The sequence below is a fragment of the Carcharhinus amblyrhynchos genome, unplaced genomic scaffold (assembly GCF_965287045.1).
Source record: "Carcharhinus amblyrhynchos unplaced genomic scaffold, sCarAmb.v2.hapA scaffold_39, whole genome shotgun sequence".
In the NCBI taxonomy this organism is placed as follows: Eukaryota; Metazoa; Chordata; class Chondrichthyes; order Carcharhiniformes; family Carcharhinidae; genus Carcharhinus; species Carcharhinus amblyrhynchos.
The window spans coordinates 8,617,425-8,631,946 of record NW_027649780.1 but is presented as its reverse complement, the minus strand read 5'-3'; the positions used below and the strand labels follow the sequence as shown (position 1 = coordinate 8,631,946).

The 14,522-nt window shown below is 42.9% G+C and overlaps 2 non-coding genes across 2 annotated transcripts; one reads left to right on the top strand and one right to left on the bottom strand.

Annotated features, from left to right (window-relative positions):
- The first annotated feature begins 1,530 nt into the window (after positions 1-1,530).
- Positions 1,531-1,603, top strand: trnak-cuu (transfer RNA lysine (anticodon CUU)). Its single transcript has one exon. It is a non-coding gene; the product is annotated as a tRNA-Lys (tRNA).
- Positions 1,604-13,683: 12,080 nt separating this feature from the next.
- On the bottom strand, positions 13,684-13,757 carry trnan-guu (transfer RNA asparagine (anticodon GUU)). The gene has a single exon. It is a non-coding gene; the product is annotated as a tRNA-Asn (tRNA).
- Between the last annotated feature and the right edge of the window lie 765 nt (positions 13,758-14,522).

Sequence of the window (14,522 nt, the reverse complement as noted above, 5' to 3'; positions counted from 1 at the left end):
AACCTTTTGGGACTGAGGTGAGCAGAGATTTCTTCGCCCAGAGAGTAGCGAAGTCATGGAATTCACTACCACAGGAAAGTAGTTGAGGCCAAAACGTTGTGTGTTTTCAAGAAGAAACTAGATGTCGCTCTTCCTTCTCGAGAATTTTTGCCGAGTGATTCCTAAGTTTAGAATCAGATGATGCAGAAAATTCTCCAAAGGTCAGTTAATGTTGGTGGCAAATCCTGAAATCCGAATGGCTTAGAAATTCAAAGCATTTGGAAATGGGCATGATAATCAGTACATTATGGATACGCGGCAATAGCACGACTCGAAGCAAATTCGGCCTCCTGGAGGGGAAATTAAATTAGTTCCACAAACCTGTCTCTTGCCCACAACAATCTGTATCCACATTGCTCCTGCTGCCTCCTCCTGTTAAAATGAGCAATGATACATTCTATTGCACTTTTCTTTTGTTTATTTGAACAACGAAACGTATTTCATGACCTTTAAAACAAATTAACATTTGGCAGTGGTGTGATTCGAACACACTCTCCCACAGTTATTTGCCATGCTGAATTTAGTGACATAAGCTTGGCATCAGCGCTGCCAGAGGAAGCAATTGACGTCATACCTGGTGCTGCCAGGAAACAGAATAAATGGAGTCAGACAAAGTCATAAATCCCATTCATCCTGCTCCACCATTTAATAAGATCATGGCAAATAAAGTCACCATAGTCCCAGATGAACAAATGTTGTTATTTATTCTTCAGATAATAAAAGGATAACATTGCGGGTATTGGAATCTGAAATCAAAACAAAAAAATGCTGGATCAACTCAACAAGTCTGGAGAAAAACAGAGTTAACGTTTCAGATTTAAACCATCGTCCTCCAGGGATATTCACCTTATTTGTATATTCACCAGATTAAGATGCTACAGAAAAGTAAACAGAACAGTTTAAAAGTTGAGGACACTCTTATTGAGCAGCTGAGAATGCTCGAGGGGCCAAATGGCCCCCTTATGACCTTATTTCCCATATTCTAATCAGTGCGGTCAAGGCAATGGTTATGGTGATGTGAATGAGTCAGTGTGGCTGGACGATCTTATAATTTCAGGTTCTAGTATCTGTGGTGATTCGGCCTCTGCCAAATTTCCAACTGGTTTGCTCTTTGAGGCGGGCTTGTTTCTCCTGAGGCCTCTCCCACTCTCTGTGTTTGCCAAAGTGACTCAGCTCACCGATGTGAATAAGCTGGTTTTTCCAACACAAACCTGATTCACATTAGTCCAGAAGGTCATGTCAAAATGTTTCCTATAAAAATAATTAAGATGAAAGATGTAAGAGGAGTTTGTTATGCTTAGAAGGAGCTGCGACAAAGAAGCGGAAGATGTGAATGATGTTAATGATGATTGACAGGAATGCATTGTAACCTTGGCGATTTTGCCGATCGAGTCCATTTTACACTTTGAAATCAGAATAACGAGATGCCATTTGGAAACGAACATTTGTTGTCCGCCTATTTTAGTACCCGAAGGAGCAGTGGCGTAATGTGCCTGGCTAGCTCAGTTGGTAGAGCATGAGACTCTTAATCTCAGGGTTGTGGGTTCGAGCCCCACGCTGGGCGCCGTTCTTCTTAAAACTTTACTGGGTGAACTCTGTTTCCCCAGGATGTCACCGCTTAAAATGAGTTGTTCTCAATGTTGCTTTGTTAATACCTCAGTCACTATTTTCTGAATGAAAGGCGCCTCCACTCCTTTGGAAGTCAGGCAGTTTTGTGCTTAATTCAGTGAGAAGTTTTTTTTAATCATTTAGCACCAGATTTGAACCCAAATCTGGAAATTATTTGTGTCAGTGGAAAAAGTAAAATCTACTCCATTATTAGCCAGATTTTACCTTGCATCATCATCATCTCTATTGTCAGAGTTTTGCAAACTATCACTGTCCTTTTACTGTTCTTGATTATCTGAACATGACATTTTCATCTCAATGCAAAATGGTATATTGCCTTACTGGTGCAGGCAACTAATTAAATAATAGTTTTTGCATAACAATAAGTTTTTAATTCCCTGACAGGGAATCGATCCCAGTCTGCAGAGATAAAAACACTGCACTCAAACCACTAGGCCACCAGGGAAGTTACTATACCTGCTTTCAAAAATCTAATTGATGTATTAAACCTTTGCCTTTTATTTTTCATTTCAGACATTGTTTCACACCCGAAACATGATTCTGTTTCACAACACCGGGTTAAAGTCCAACAGGTTTATTTGGTAGCAAAAGCCACTCGCCTTCACAGCGCTGCCCCTTCGTCAGGTGAGTCCTCAGCTGATGAAAAGAAAAACAATATAACCTCAAACTCAGGTCAAATTGTTCTGACTGTTATGTGTTGTTAGGGTCAACACTCCTGACGCCCTCCGCAGTGTGTACACACGAAGTCCACTTTTCTGCAGCGGATTGATATCAATGAGTGAAGTGCTCGCCATTTCAGGGCGAGTGAAGAGGAACAGCATTTGCTTGAATTTGGAAACCCCTTAGGGCAGACCCCTTGAAAAGTGAGCATAGTGAATCCTGGGCCCGCCAGTGTCTCTGGTCAAAGCGCCCACCTAATGAGAATTATGGATGCAGACACTTCAGGTTCCGTTTGTGCCTCCTGGCCTGTCTTGTGTTATTGGAGTGGTTGCTGCAGCTGTTCCGGAACTGCAACTTGGAGCGAGGTTTTTGTACAGCGACTGTCATGTTTTGTCTCAGTGTGCGGATCAATCGCACAGTAATAAACTGCAGCATCCGCGTTCTCCGTGCTTACAATGAGCAACTGGCCGCGTTTCGCAGTGGTATCAAGATTCAGTTCAAAACGACCACTTCGGCCTCTGCCAGACGTCTCCATTATAATCCACTCCAGTCCCTCACCGGGTTTCTGTTTGTACCAATGCATCGCATAAAAGCGGGATACCTCGTAGCTACAGTCTAACTGCACGGAATCCCCTCTCTGGACACTTTTCCGAGCGGGGGATTGAAGCACACGGTCCGAGAGACATGGACCTGGAATAAAATTCACATGATGAATCATTGAAATAACATGAAAATAAAATTAACAATCAATTTTTGTTATTGGGTCCAACTCCTGTCCGTACATGTTATCATCAGCAGAATGAGAGGCAATAGATATAATTGCACAATGCAGTACATCATTGTATTTGAAATCTCAGTAAGAAACCCGCACACAGTTCACAGCAGAAGGAAGTGAATGGGGAGGGAACATTGAAATGTCGGCTGATTTATGTCAGTGACGCCCACACAAATCTAGCTCATGTAGTTTTGTCGCCCTTGCATTTCCCGGAAACGGATATTATTGATCTGATGTAAGTACAGCCTTTATCCATAGCTTCTCATTTTACCGGTGGTCCATATTTGAACATATGAATTGTCTAAAGATTAGTCGCGTCTTCCCTTCCCGGTGAGGGAAAGTGACGGGAACCACATCCCTTTGTTATCTTGACTGAGAGAAATAGCCAGTCGTCGAACTCTGTCAATCCCTTTACAGAGTGAATGGATCCTGAGGGACTGTAGTTAATGAAAAACAAAATACGGAAAATTCATATGGCTATTTCCCAGTAAAACTGCTGCCTCACAGTGCCACTGACCAGAGTTCGATTCCCGGCTTGGGTCACTGCCTGTTCAGAGTCTGCACGTTCTCCCCGTGTCTCCGTGGGTTTCCACCGGCAGCTCTGGTTTCCTCCACCAGTCGGAAAGACAAGCTGGTTCGGTACATTGGCCATGGCAAATTCTCCCTCAGTGTATCCGAACAGGCGCCTGAGTCTGGCGACTAGGGGATTTACGCAATAGCGTATTTGCAGGTGTTAATGTAAGCCTACATGTGACACTAATAAATAATTGTTAAAGTGAATGAAGTATGACTGTAGATATACGCTTCATAAAATAGTCAGCACGACGGGGAAAATCTAATTGCTTTTTTCTTATGAGATGGAAGAAAACTGTGGGAAAGTGCACTCTAACTCGACGTTTGGAACTGGGCGCTTTTGTAAATAAAGTCCACATATTACCCACTACAAGACACAAACAATGCGGAGGGCCAAGTTCAATGGGTGTGAATATTTTTAGCATTCCAACAGTAATACCAGCTTTGACAACTCGTAACATCTGATTTGAAACGACATATGTTTGCTATCAATGCTAATCTACTATTTCTGTTTCGACATTTGTCGTTTCACTTATTTTTTTTCATTTAGTTCATTGGCCAAGCTAAATTGCCCTAGTGTCAGGGGCATTAGCGAGATGGATGCGTGCGGTTATGGGAATAGGGCCTGGATGGGATTGTGACCGGTACAGACTCGATGGGCCGAATATCCTTCTTCTGTACTCCAAGGATTCTATGATTCTGTGAGTCTATGAATATTGTTGCTGGTTGCTGTTGCGAGTCTGGAATTCGGCTCGACACTTCCCTCTGCTGGCGGCGATGTTTCACTATAAAATGCCGCATTCTACCACCTGTCAGTCTTCAGGACTCAAGTTTGTGTTTAACAATTTACCGTCATGAATTCTATCACGATTTTGTTTATGCCCTTTATTCAGATTTTATACTGCACCTGGAGAGGAGAATCTTTTCTTATGAGCCGCCCTCCTCCAGACAAAAAAAAACTTTTTCCAGACGTGGCTCATGGGGCTCCTGTCACTCAGCCGGTATCCTCAGCAATTCAGACAGAAGGAGAAGCGGTGGCTTCACAATGTATCTGTAACACGACATTCTACTCCCTGAAAATGGAACATTCTGAACACATCAATTAAGTCGCTTTGACACCTTCTTGCTTATAAGCAAAAGATACAAATTAATCCCTGGCGCGATTCCGATTTAGAATTTCTGCTTTTACTGCAAAGACCATTTCACCCGAATTCGTCATCCCCAGGATTTGAACAGAGAACTCTCGCAATGATTTCCGCAGATTTAGCATCGTTTTCCCAAATACATATCAAAAGTAAAGAAGTCAGTATCTGAAGAGCTCCAATTTAAATTTCTGGGCAGCATTTGTGTCTTGGGACACAGAGGAAAGAACAAAGAAAATGTCAGCACAAGAACAGGCCCTGCAGGTGCACCGACGATGCTGCCCGACTGAACTAAAACGCCCTGCCCTTCCGGGGACCGCATCCCTCTATTCAGACAAATCCATGAACAGGATGGGAATATGTCACAGGAAACCCTGAATCCACTCAACATCAAAATCTGAGCGTGCAATTTAAAAGCATTTGCCGACAGACGGCGCCAAATTCAAACCCCAGCGTCACAACTTAAACCTGTATGGATGGCAGGCTTGTGAGGTCACGATGGACTCCCCCCACCCCCCAGCCCCGCCCTCTCTCTCTCTCTCTCTCTGTCTCATACACACACACACACACACACACACGGCAATTAGCTGAACCAAGACCGTGTTCTCTCTTTCTCAGTCTGTGACTCATTCCATTCCCATTCACTGAGGATTCAGTCGGACATGTTTCTGCTCATCCTGGCAGCTCTCTTGCACTGTAAGTACTGGAAAACCTTCATCAAACCAGATAAACATATTGGTGGCAACTTATTTAACAATCTGAAATATCCATGTGATGCGTAGAATAAGTTCCTCAAATTACCGCAGATACAAACACATTTACACTAACTCTTGACATTTAATTCCTCGATCTTCACAGGCGGGCGCTGCGCCGATCCAGTAACTCAGTCACCAGTGACAATAACCGCAACAGAAGGAGGTTCGGTGCAGTTAGATTGTAACTATACAGACCAGGCTATGGCCTACATGCAATGGTATCAGCAGAAACCGGCGGGGCCACCGACATGGATCATTTCTAAAGTATTAGCAATGAAGGATGATGGAGTTTCAGGACGATACCTGGCGGCTGCTGACAAGTCTGAGCAGAAGGGTTACCTCAATATCAGCGCCCTCAATGTGGAGGACGGGGCGGTCTATTACTGCGCAGTGAAGCACAGTGTTAGATTACAGCTAAACCCCATACAAAAACCTCAGCGAGTATTCACAGCTCCACGAAGTTTCCTTCTGCGCGAATGCAGTCAGGTCTATTTACCGGGTATTTTGTCCTGATTGAGATCGGCAGAGAAGCGGTTTGGGAAAACTCGAAGCTAATCTCCATGCCGCGATTTATGTACTAAATTGAAACAATGAGTATCTAGCTACCAGCTGAAGGACGCAGTGGAGTTAATATCATAGAAAATTGCAGGCTGATCTTTCTGAATTGTTAACTCAAATAAGCTCACGGACACCTGTAACAAAATGCAGAACAGATCAAAATCTTTTGTCGTATTTGACAAATGAGATGTCGAATAGCCGCCACAGAGACTCACCCAGCAACACCACTATTATTATAAATCTGGGACACAGAAACTCACCCAACAACACGAAGATAGTCGAGTGGTGTTGAACTGCCTTCCTGAAGCTCTGCAGTCCCTGAGGTTTCAGGTACACCCATTCTGCTGTTAGTGAGGAAGTTCCAGGGTTTGAATCCAGTGAGGGTGAAGGAACAACGCTATATTTCCAGGAAAGGATGTGAAATAACTTGAAAGGGAATCTCTAGGTGGTGGTGTTCCCACATGCCTGCTGCACTTGTCCCCCTGTATGGCAGTGGTCGTGTGTTTGGATTGTGCTGCCTAAAAAAAAGTTTGGAGAGTTGCTGCAGTGTTTCTTGTAGAATGTGCACACGGCTACCACTGTTCTTCGGTGGTGGCAGGAATGGATGTTTTCGGAATGGTGAGCAATCAAGCGGACTGTTTGGTCCTGTATCGTGTCGAGTTTATTGAGTTGTTGGAGCCACATTATCCACGTAAGTAGGGAGCATTTCATTTACACTCCTGACTTGTACTTTGTAGTTGGTGGATATGCTTTGGAGAATCACACTGCAAATTACTCGTTGCAGGATTCCTAACCTTTGACCTGCTCCGGTAGCCACGGTCCTGGGTCCAGTTTAGATTTCAGTCAAATCCCAGGATGTTGATGGGGTGGGGAGAGGTGTGGGGTGGGGCGGATGTGGAATCAGCGGTGGCAATGTTATTGAATGTCAAGGAAAGTTTTTTTCTAGACACTCTCTTTTTAGAGGTGGTCAATGCCTGGAACTTGTGCGACGAGAATATTGTTTGCACTTATCAGGTCAAACCTAAGTATTGTCCAGGTCTTGCTGCATTTGGGCATAGACCAAATGTCTGATTCCAGACAGTGGAGTGTCATCCTTAAATTGAAGAATGTGAATGATTTCCTCGCCAGAAAGGCCAAACTCACTGAGTGAATGTTTCTTCAATCGGATAGGTTATGCCCTGATTGTCAATATGACTGAGCAAAGTCGCTGTCAGGAATTGCAAAGCCCAGAACAACCTCGTTCACTTGCTTCATTTCCTTCTCTCGCTCTGATATGTCTTGCCTGCAGTGTGCTATTTGTATGGTCGCTGCAGCAACTGTAAACAGGTGTGAGGGTGTTGTGCAATAACTGCCGTCTTTCCTCTCAATGTGGGCTGTATCGCACAGCAATACACAGCAGTATCCACGCTCACCGTGTCTTCACTAACCAACTGACTCAATTTGCCCGCAGTGGAAAGTTTCAATTCAAATCAGTCCTTTTCTCTTTACTAACCGAGAATCTGCTTATTAACCACTTCCGTCCTTGATGGGCTTTTGTCTGTACAAATACATTTCAAACATACTGGACGTGCCATAGCTGCAGTTTATCTGTGCTGAATCCCCGCTCTAGACTGCTGGAATTTATGAAACTTGGTCCGAGTGACATCGACTTATGAAAACATTCAGTCAATGAAACACTGGAGCAAAATTAATATATATATACAGATCTACAAGTTATAGAATAAATATCAAGCACTTAAAAGTTGGCATCACCAGAATGACGAGGAATAGATTCATTTGCACTCTGTGATACAGAAGCATTGTCAATAGGAACAGGGGGCACAGCTCACAGCAAAAGGGCACAAAGTGAATCAACATCTTCAATATTCCGCTAATGTCAGGTGCAACAGATAAAGTTCCGGAGACTCGGTTTCTCTGCAGTTTATATGGCTGGAATCAGATTCTGCTCGTCTGGTGTAAGGATGTGGGCTGTTCATCTCTTTCCGGTCACGTGTGAAAAAGTCAATTGTCTATTAACCAGGACGCTACTTCACTGCAGTAACTGTAAATTATAGAAGTAATTAAAGATTAACTGTTCACCAATGAAGGCATTGATTTCAAACTGAGTTTTGCCCGCATTTTAAAGTTATATACGATAAACGCGTGATCAATGACATGTTGGAGACATTTTACTTGATTTACTTTTGCAAACTTAATTGATTCTCCTTGGTTTCAAACTGACATTTTCTCCAACCTCAGAGTCCCTCCACATTTCATTTCTATTTGTGTAACTTGGACAGCATTTCAAGTCAGCAGTTCAGCGCCACGTTCTAAAGAGCAAATAGGGATCTCTTCTTCCCACAATCAACAATATCTCCATTTTCAGCCTCTAACGGACCAACATTACTCCTAATCACCTTCTTTCCCTTTATGTAACTAATATTTTCTTATTGATCTCGATCTGCTTTGCAAGTCTCATTTCATAATCCATTCTACCAGCTCTTCTATGTCGCTTCATAGAACTTTGCAGGTCTTTGCGCTTTTCGGTGGTGGTTGAATTATCACTCTTGGTTTCTGAGTATGGGAGCGCATACTTCCGACATTAACTGAAACTTTCGATGTGCAATGTTGCACCGAATCTGCTGTGTCTCTGCAGCAATATGGGGCTTAAGACACAGAAACAGCGATAGCGGATAAGAGAGTTCTTTTCATGTCATTAATTCTGTAATGTCTGCTGCTTTACTATGTATAGAAGCGAATTTCTGTGCAAAGCCGGGTTCCACTTTGCTGTCCCTCCCCAGAGCTGAAACACAAAATGTAGAAATGCCGATGTTCTAACTGTACCGAGCACACAAGGACTTGGTTTGCTTACAGGATGGAATTTGTGGTAAAATGATCCCCCTCTTCAACGATCGTTTTAGGCACTGACTCCTCTGTTGAACTGGGTAATGAATATTTATCATGACATCAGCACTTGTTAAATAGAAAAGAATGTTTGGGATACGGCAGCCGGGTTGGGGCGGGGCATTAAGGAGAGTTCATTTTACTTGGAAACATCTACTTAATCTAAAGTGATAAAAAATTAGTGATCTATGATACTTCCACAGCATGTTCCCTATATTTTCGCAGTATGTGAAATTCTCCGTCAGGGTAGAAATATAGATCCCCTCTACATTGGGGATGGGATCTATAAAAGCAGGGAGGTCTTTCTGCAATTGTACAAGGTGCTGGTGAGGCCGCAACTGGAGTACTGTGTGCAATTTAGGTCCCCTTATTTGCCAAAGGATATATTGGCCTTGGAGGGAGTGCAGAGAAGGTTCACCAGGTTGATACCGGAGATGAGGGGATTAGCTTATGAGGACAGATTGAGTAGATTGGGCCTTTAATCATTGGAGTTTAGAAGGCTGAGGGGGGATCTTATAGAGACATATAGGGTAATGAAGGGGCTAGACAGGGTAGAGGCAGACACATTCTTTCCACTTAGAAAGGAAACAAGAACTAGAGGGCACAGCCTCAAAATAAGGGGGAGTCAATTTAGAACAGAGTTGAGGAGTAACTTCTCTCAGAGGGTAGTGAATCTTTGGAATTCTCTGCCCATTGAAGCAGTGGAGGCTCCCTCGTTAAATGTGTTTAAGTCGCAGGTAGATAGACTTTTGACTAATAAGGGAATTAAGGGTTATGGGGAGCAGTCGGGTCAGTGGAACTGAACCACTATCAGATCAGCCATGATCTTATTGAATGGCGGGGCAGGCTCGAGGGGCTAGATGGCCTACTCCTGCTCCTATTTCTTATGTTCTTATTGGACTGCGGATCCAAACAACGACAAACATAAAAAAAGGCAGCAACCTCTCCAATAAAACATGACAAGTGAGAAGTGTCAGTGTGAGAACAGCACAGGACAGTCTGGACAGTGTTGTCACAAGTAGGATTTATCTACAAGGAACTGAACTCAGAAACAAAGCAACATTGAAAAATTACATAACGTTGCCTCTCTGTAGCAAGTGTCGCTAATCTTTATTCCATTCTGCCAATCAATAGGCTCGTACCAACTTTGTTAGAGGCAGAAAATTATTCAATACTAAACGGAATCTTCATCAAGCGCCTCACAAAAATATTGCGTTGATTTTCCCGCTTATATATCTTTGAGATCCAGCTTCCTACACTCAGAAACCTTACGCTCTGATGAGTAGGATATGGCATTAACGCTTGCGTTCCCCTATATAAACACGTAGCCCTGGTTAAGAAACATCAGAGTGGTGAGGGGCAACTCCCACAGCTCCATCCATGTGATATCCTGAGGAAGTGACATCAGAACTGTGGCTGCTCTGAGTCTGTGTTGTCCTGCAGGAGGTGATGTTAGCTCTTTTACAATTCTCTATTCTGCACCTTTCTGACACAGCAGCAGCGATGCGGATCCCCATTCTCGCTGTGCTCTGGGCAGGTTTGTGTGTCGCTAAGAAATTTAAAACTTTTAAATGAAGATTAATTTCAGAGAATTAGATTTGAAAAGTAAATAGTCTATTTAATACTGGTATCGAAACTTGGTCAGACCACATGAGGAGTGTTAGGAAATAACGTAAGGACACAGGAGAAAATGAGAAAGAATCTTTAAGAAGGTGATATGGCAATTGGAGTGAGCTTGCTATCAGAAATTATCGTGCTGGCTGAGATTATTTTATCTCGCAAAGCGAGGCTGGAGGGACAGCCTGCCAGATGTGATTGAAAGGGGGTTAATGTGATTGAAGGTGATTCAAATGTGATTGAAAGGTGGTTAATAGGTTAGTGCTGCCGAGTTCTTTTCACTTCTGGATCATTGATTATGATAAATACAATGATGCAAAGAGATGCAAAAGGGCTTTGTGGAAGGACCTCCATACACAAAGTGAGCTTATATTCTGTAACTACCACAAGGGAAGCTAAATAAAGAGGTGTTGGAGAAAGAAATGGATGAAAATTCTGAGAGATTGAGACGAAGTAAGGTGAATTGCCCGCTCTAGGATGTAAAACAGACAAGTCAATTTTGTAAAAAGTTTTTTTTCTAAGGTCTGTACTCCAACTTTTTGTATGTAATACTAACTACTAACAGTCACATTTCAGTTCAGTTGATTATTTCACTTTTTTAACTGTGTATTCCAGATCACAGCGATGGAGACTCTGTTACTCAGCGGGAATCCTCACTCACACCGTCAGAGGGGAAATATGTCACTTTAAGCTGCACCTTTACCGCCGACGCTGATTATTTATTCTGGTACCGTCAGTACCCAGGCAGACAGCCTGAGTTTGCCGTCCGCCGGGACCCAAGCGACAGTTATGAATTGAAGGCCGATTTCGCTCGGACCCGGTTTTCAGATCGAGTCCACCAGTCAGACAGGCTGTACCGATTGAGAATCTCGGAGCTGCGGTTGTCTGACACCGCGGTCTATTACTGTGCGCAGAGTCTCACAGTGATGAGAACGAGTGAAATTCTCGTACAAAAACTGCCGCAGGTTTCTGGGTCACAGCTGCTGTCTGCTGAGGACTGTTTATACCAGCCAGTCACACACTGACACTGGAATAGGCTCCTGTGCACAAAGACCCAGAGAACAATTAGCAGAAATGCCATCAGAAACGGCACAAACCGAACATTCTTTCTGCCTGATTATTGCATTCACGTCGTGGCTGCAAAACTGGCTGCCCACCAGTCACAACACAAACTCCCGTTAGTTTGCTGAAATTAGCTCTGTCGATGCAGTGAAATAGGGTAAACGGAAAGTAACACTGTTTAAAATATCAGTCTGCAATGGAAACAGGCTTACGCCAGGTGAAAATGTTGATAATTAAATGAAACGTGTTAATTGTCCCTCACTGTTACAGAGGTGTGGAAATATTAACCAAACATCCCGCTAAAAAGCAGTAAGTTCTGAGCCTTGCTGCCACCTTGTGGGAGAGTTCAGAATTTCTACCTGTAATGTTCAGTTCCATTCAGAACAGAATTGCTCAGGAATTATTTTTACAAGCAATTCAACAGATTACACAAAACTATCTTGTCTGTAAATATTGCGTTGTTCGGTGTAAATGATGTACTGAACTTTATGCTCTATTTTCCTGTTGTAATTTATGTTTCATGTATTCATTTATGAAACAATCTCCCTGTTTCGATTACAGCAGGCCCTGCCTTGCTTAACCAAGAAATCCCCCTAGTACTGATTCCGACAGAACTGGAAGTAACGCAGGATTGTTGTACAGCAATAAATCTACATTTCCTGACTGGGAATCGAACCCGGGCCACAGCGGTGAAAGTGCCGAATCCTAACCACTGGACCACCAGGGAAGCTGACCTACTCGCTTTAAAATATTAATTTATCCATTAATTACCTGCTTTTTATATTGTTTCGGAGTTTTTATTCACTAAATGCAACTTTATCCTTCAAATTGTCGTGTTTATATCACACACAAGTGACTGCTTCAGCCAATGAAAGCAGCGAATCCTCTTAGCTGGAACATGAAATAGACAGTGAGCTGCTCATGTGACACTTGCAGTTTCCAACCCCCAACAAAGTCACCACTGCGGCCTCTGTGAAACTTACAGGGTAACACACTGCAGGCATTCATCGCGGACAGCAACTGACACAAATCATTATGAAACACTATCATGTCACTTCTCTTTCTGTTTCTGTCGCTGCCTCTCATCTGGGAGCTGTCCAGCTCCCAGGGTCAATTTGCTGCTTGATAAGACACAAATAGTTGGTGAACCCGAGCTTTGCCTGGAAAGCAGGGAAAGCGAATATATGACACACGGCATTGAGAGGAGATGGAGTTTAAAGATGACAGTACAAAGAGACAGAAATATATCACCTTCCTGATCCAGTTACTGATTACAGAAATGTACTCTGTGCACACTCTCTTTCCAGCCATGAGCACGGAGTTATGTTTTGAAGTGTTTAAATCTTGTTACAGTAATTCAGGGTTTTGTTGAGACGACATTTGGAATAGTGTGTGCAGTTTGCATCCCCGCATTTTAGACAGAATAAAATCTGACAACGCTGGAATCTGAATCAAAAGCAGAAAACGCTGGAAAATCTCAACAGCTTAACGAGAAAGAATAGACAGCATTGAAAAGCTGAGACATTATTTTTCCTGATCCGGGAATCTAAAACATGGGGGCACAATCTCAAGATAAAGCGCTAATGATTTCGGACTGCGATGAGGAAAAATTCCTTCACTCAAAGGCTGGTGAATCTTCGGTATTCTCTACTCCAGGGGGTTGCAGATGCTCCATCACTGAACACAATTCAGTTTGGGTTAGACAGATTTATGATCTATCCAGGAATGAATGGAAACAGGGATATGGAATTGGAGCAAATGCTGAGCCACAAGTTCATGATTCGATTGTAATTTTTAAGTTTAATGGTATAATGGAAGCGTGTATACAATGTTATATGTAATATGTTTGAAGTCGTTCATCATTAAATAATGTTGGTAACATTAGACAGCAGTGACAATCGAGGGTATTATTTTATTGACGCCCACAGACCCATTGACAACCCGCAACTGTTTGCCTATGAATGCTGATGGTGAAAAGATAGTAAAATTCCGTCCCTGGGTGGGCTTGAACCACCAACCGTTCGGTTAACAGCCGAACGCGCTGACCCATTGCGCCACAGAGACTGAGACAATAACACTAAAATGTCTTCTGAACTAGTGTGTCAATAACCACAATTCGATTTCTGCAAAACCCGTTCCAGAACTGCAGCATGGCCGCACTGTTTACAATTCTATACAAGTCTCTTTAGTTCCGTTGATCCCGCAACACTGCTGTAGTGTGTCCGTTATTCCCTTTCTCCACCTTCTACCGTCAGGAGAAATACAAATGTTTGAGTTCATGTACCAACCGATTCAAGAACAGCTGCTTCCCTGCTGCCATCAGACTTTTAAATGGAACTACCTCGCACAAAGTTGATCTTTCTCGATACCTCAGCTATGAATGTTCCACCACGTTCTGCTCTCGCTCCTGTCCTTCTCCATGTACTTACGCTTTCTCTGTATAGCGCGCAAACAACAATAGTTTTCAGTTTATGTTAATACATTTGACAATAAGAAAGCAAATCAAATCAAATCTATCCGAGGTGCTGCTTCACTGGATGAGATGCTAAACCACCATCTAGATCGCGCTCTCTGATGCAAAGTTAAAATATCCCACAGTCACATTTTCAAAAATGAAAAATGATAATTCTCCCCCATGTTTCTGGGCCAATATGTATAACTCACTTTTCACAATTTAAACACGTATGTGTTTTATATCTTTATCTCAAAGCAGTCTTGCTCTGCCCAAAATTGGTGTTGGGCAGGAAATTTATTGGAATGGTATTTTTGATCATGAACCTCTCCAAATAATGGTTAGCTCACACAGGGTGAAACTAATAGCAATTCCCC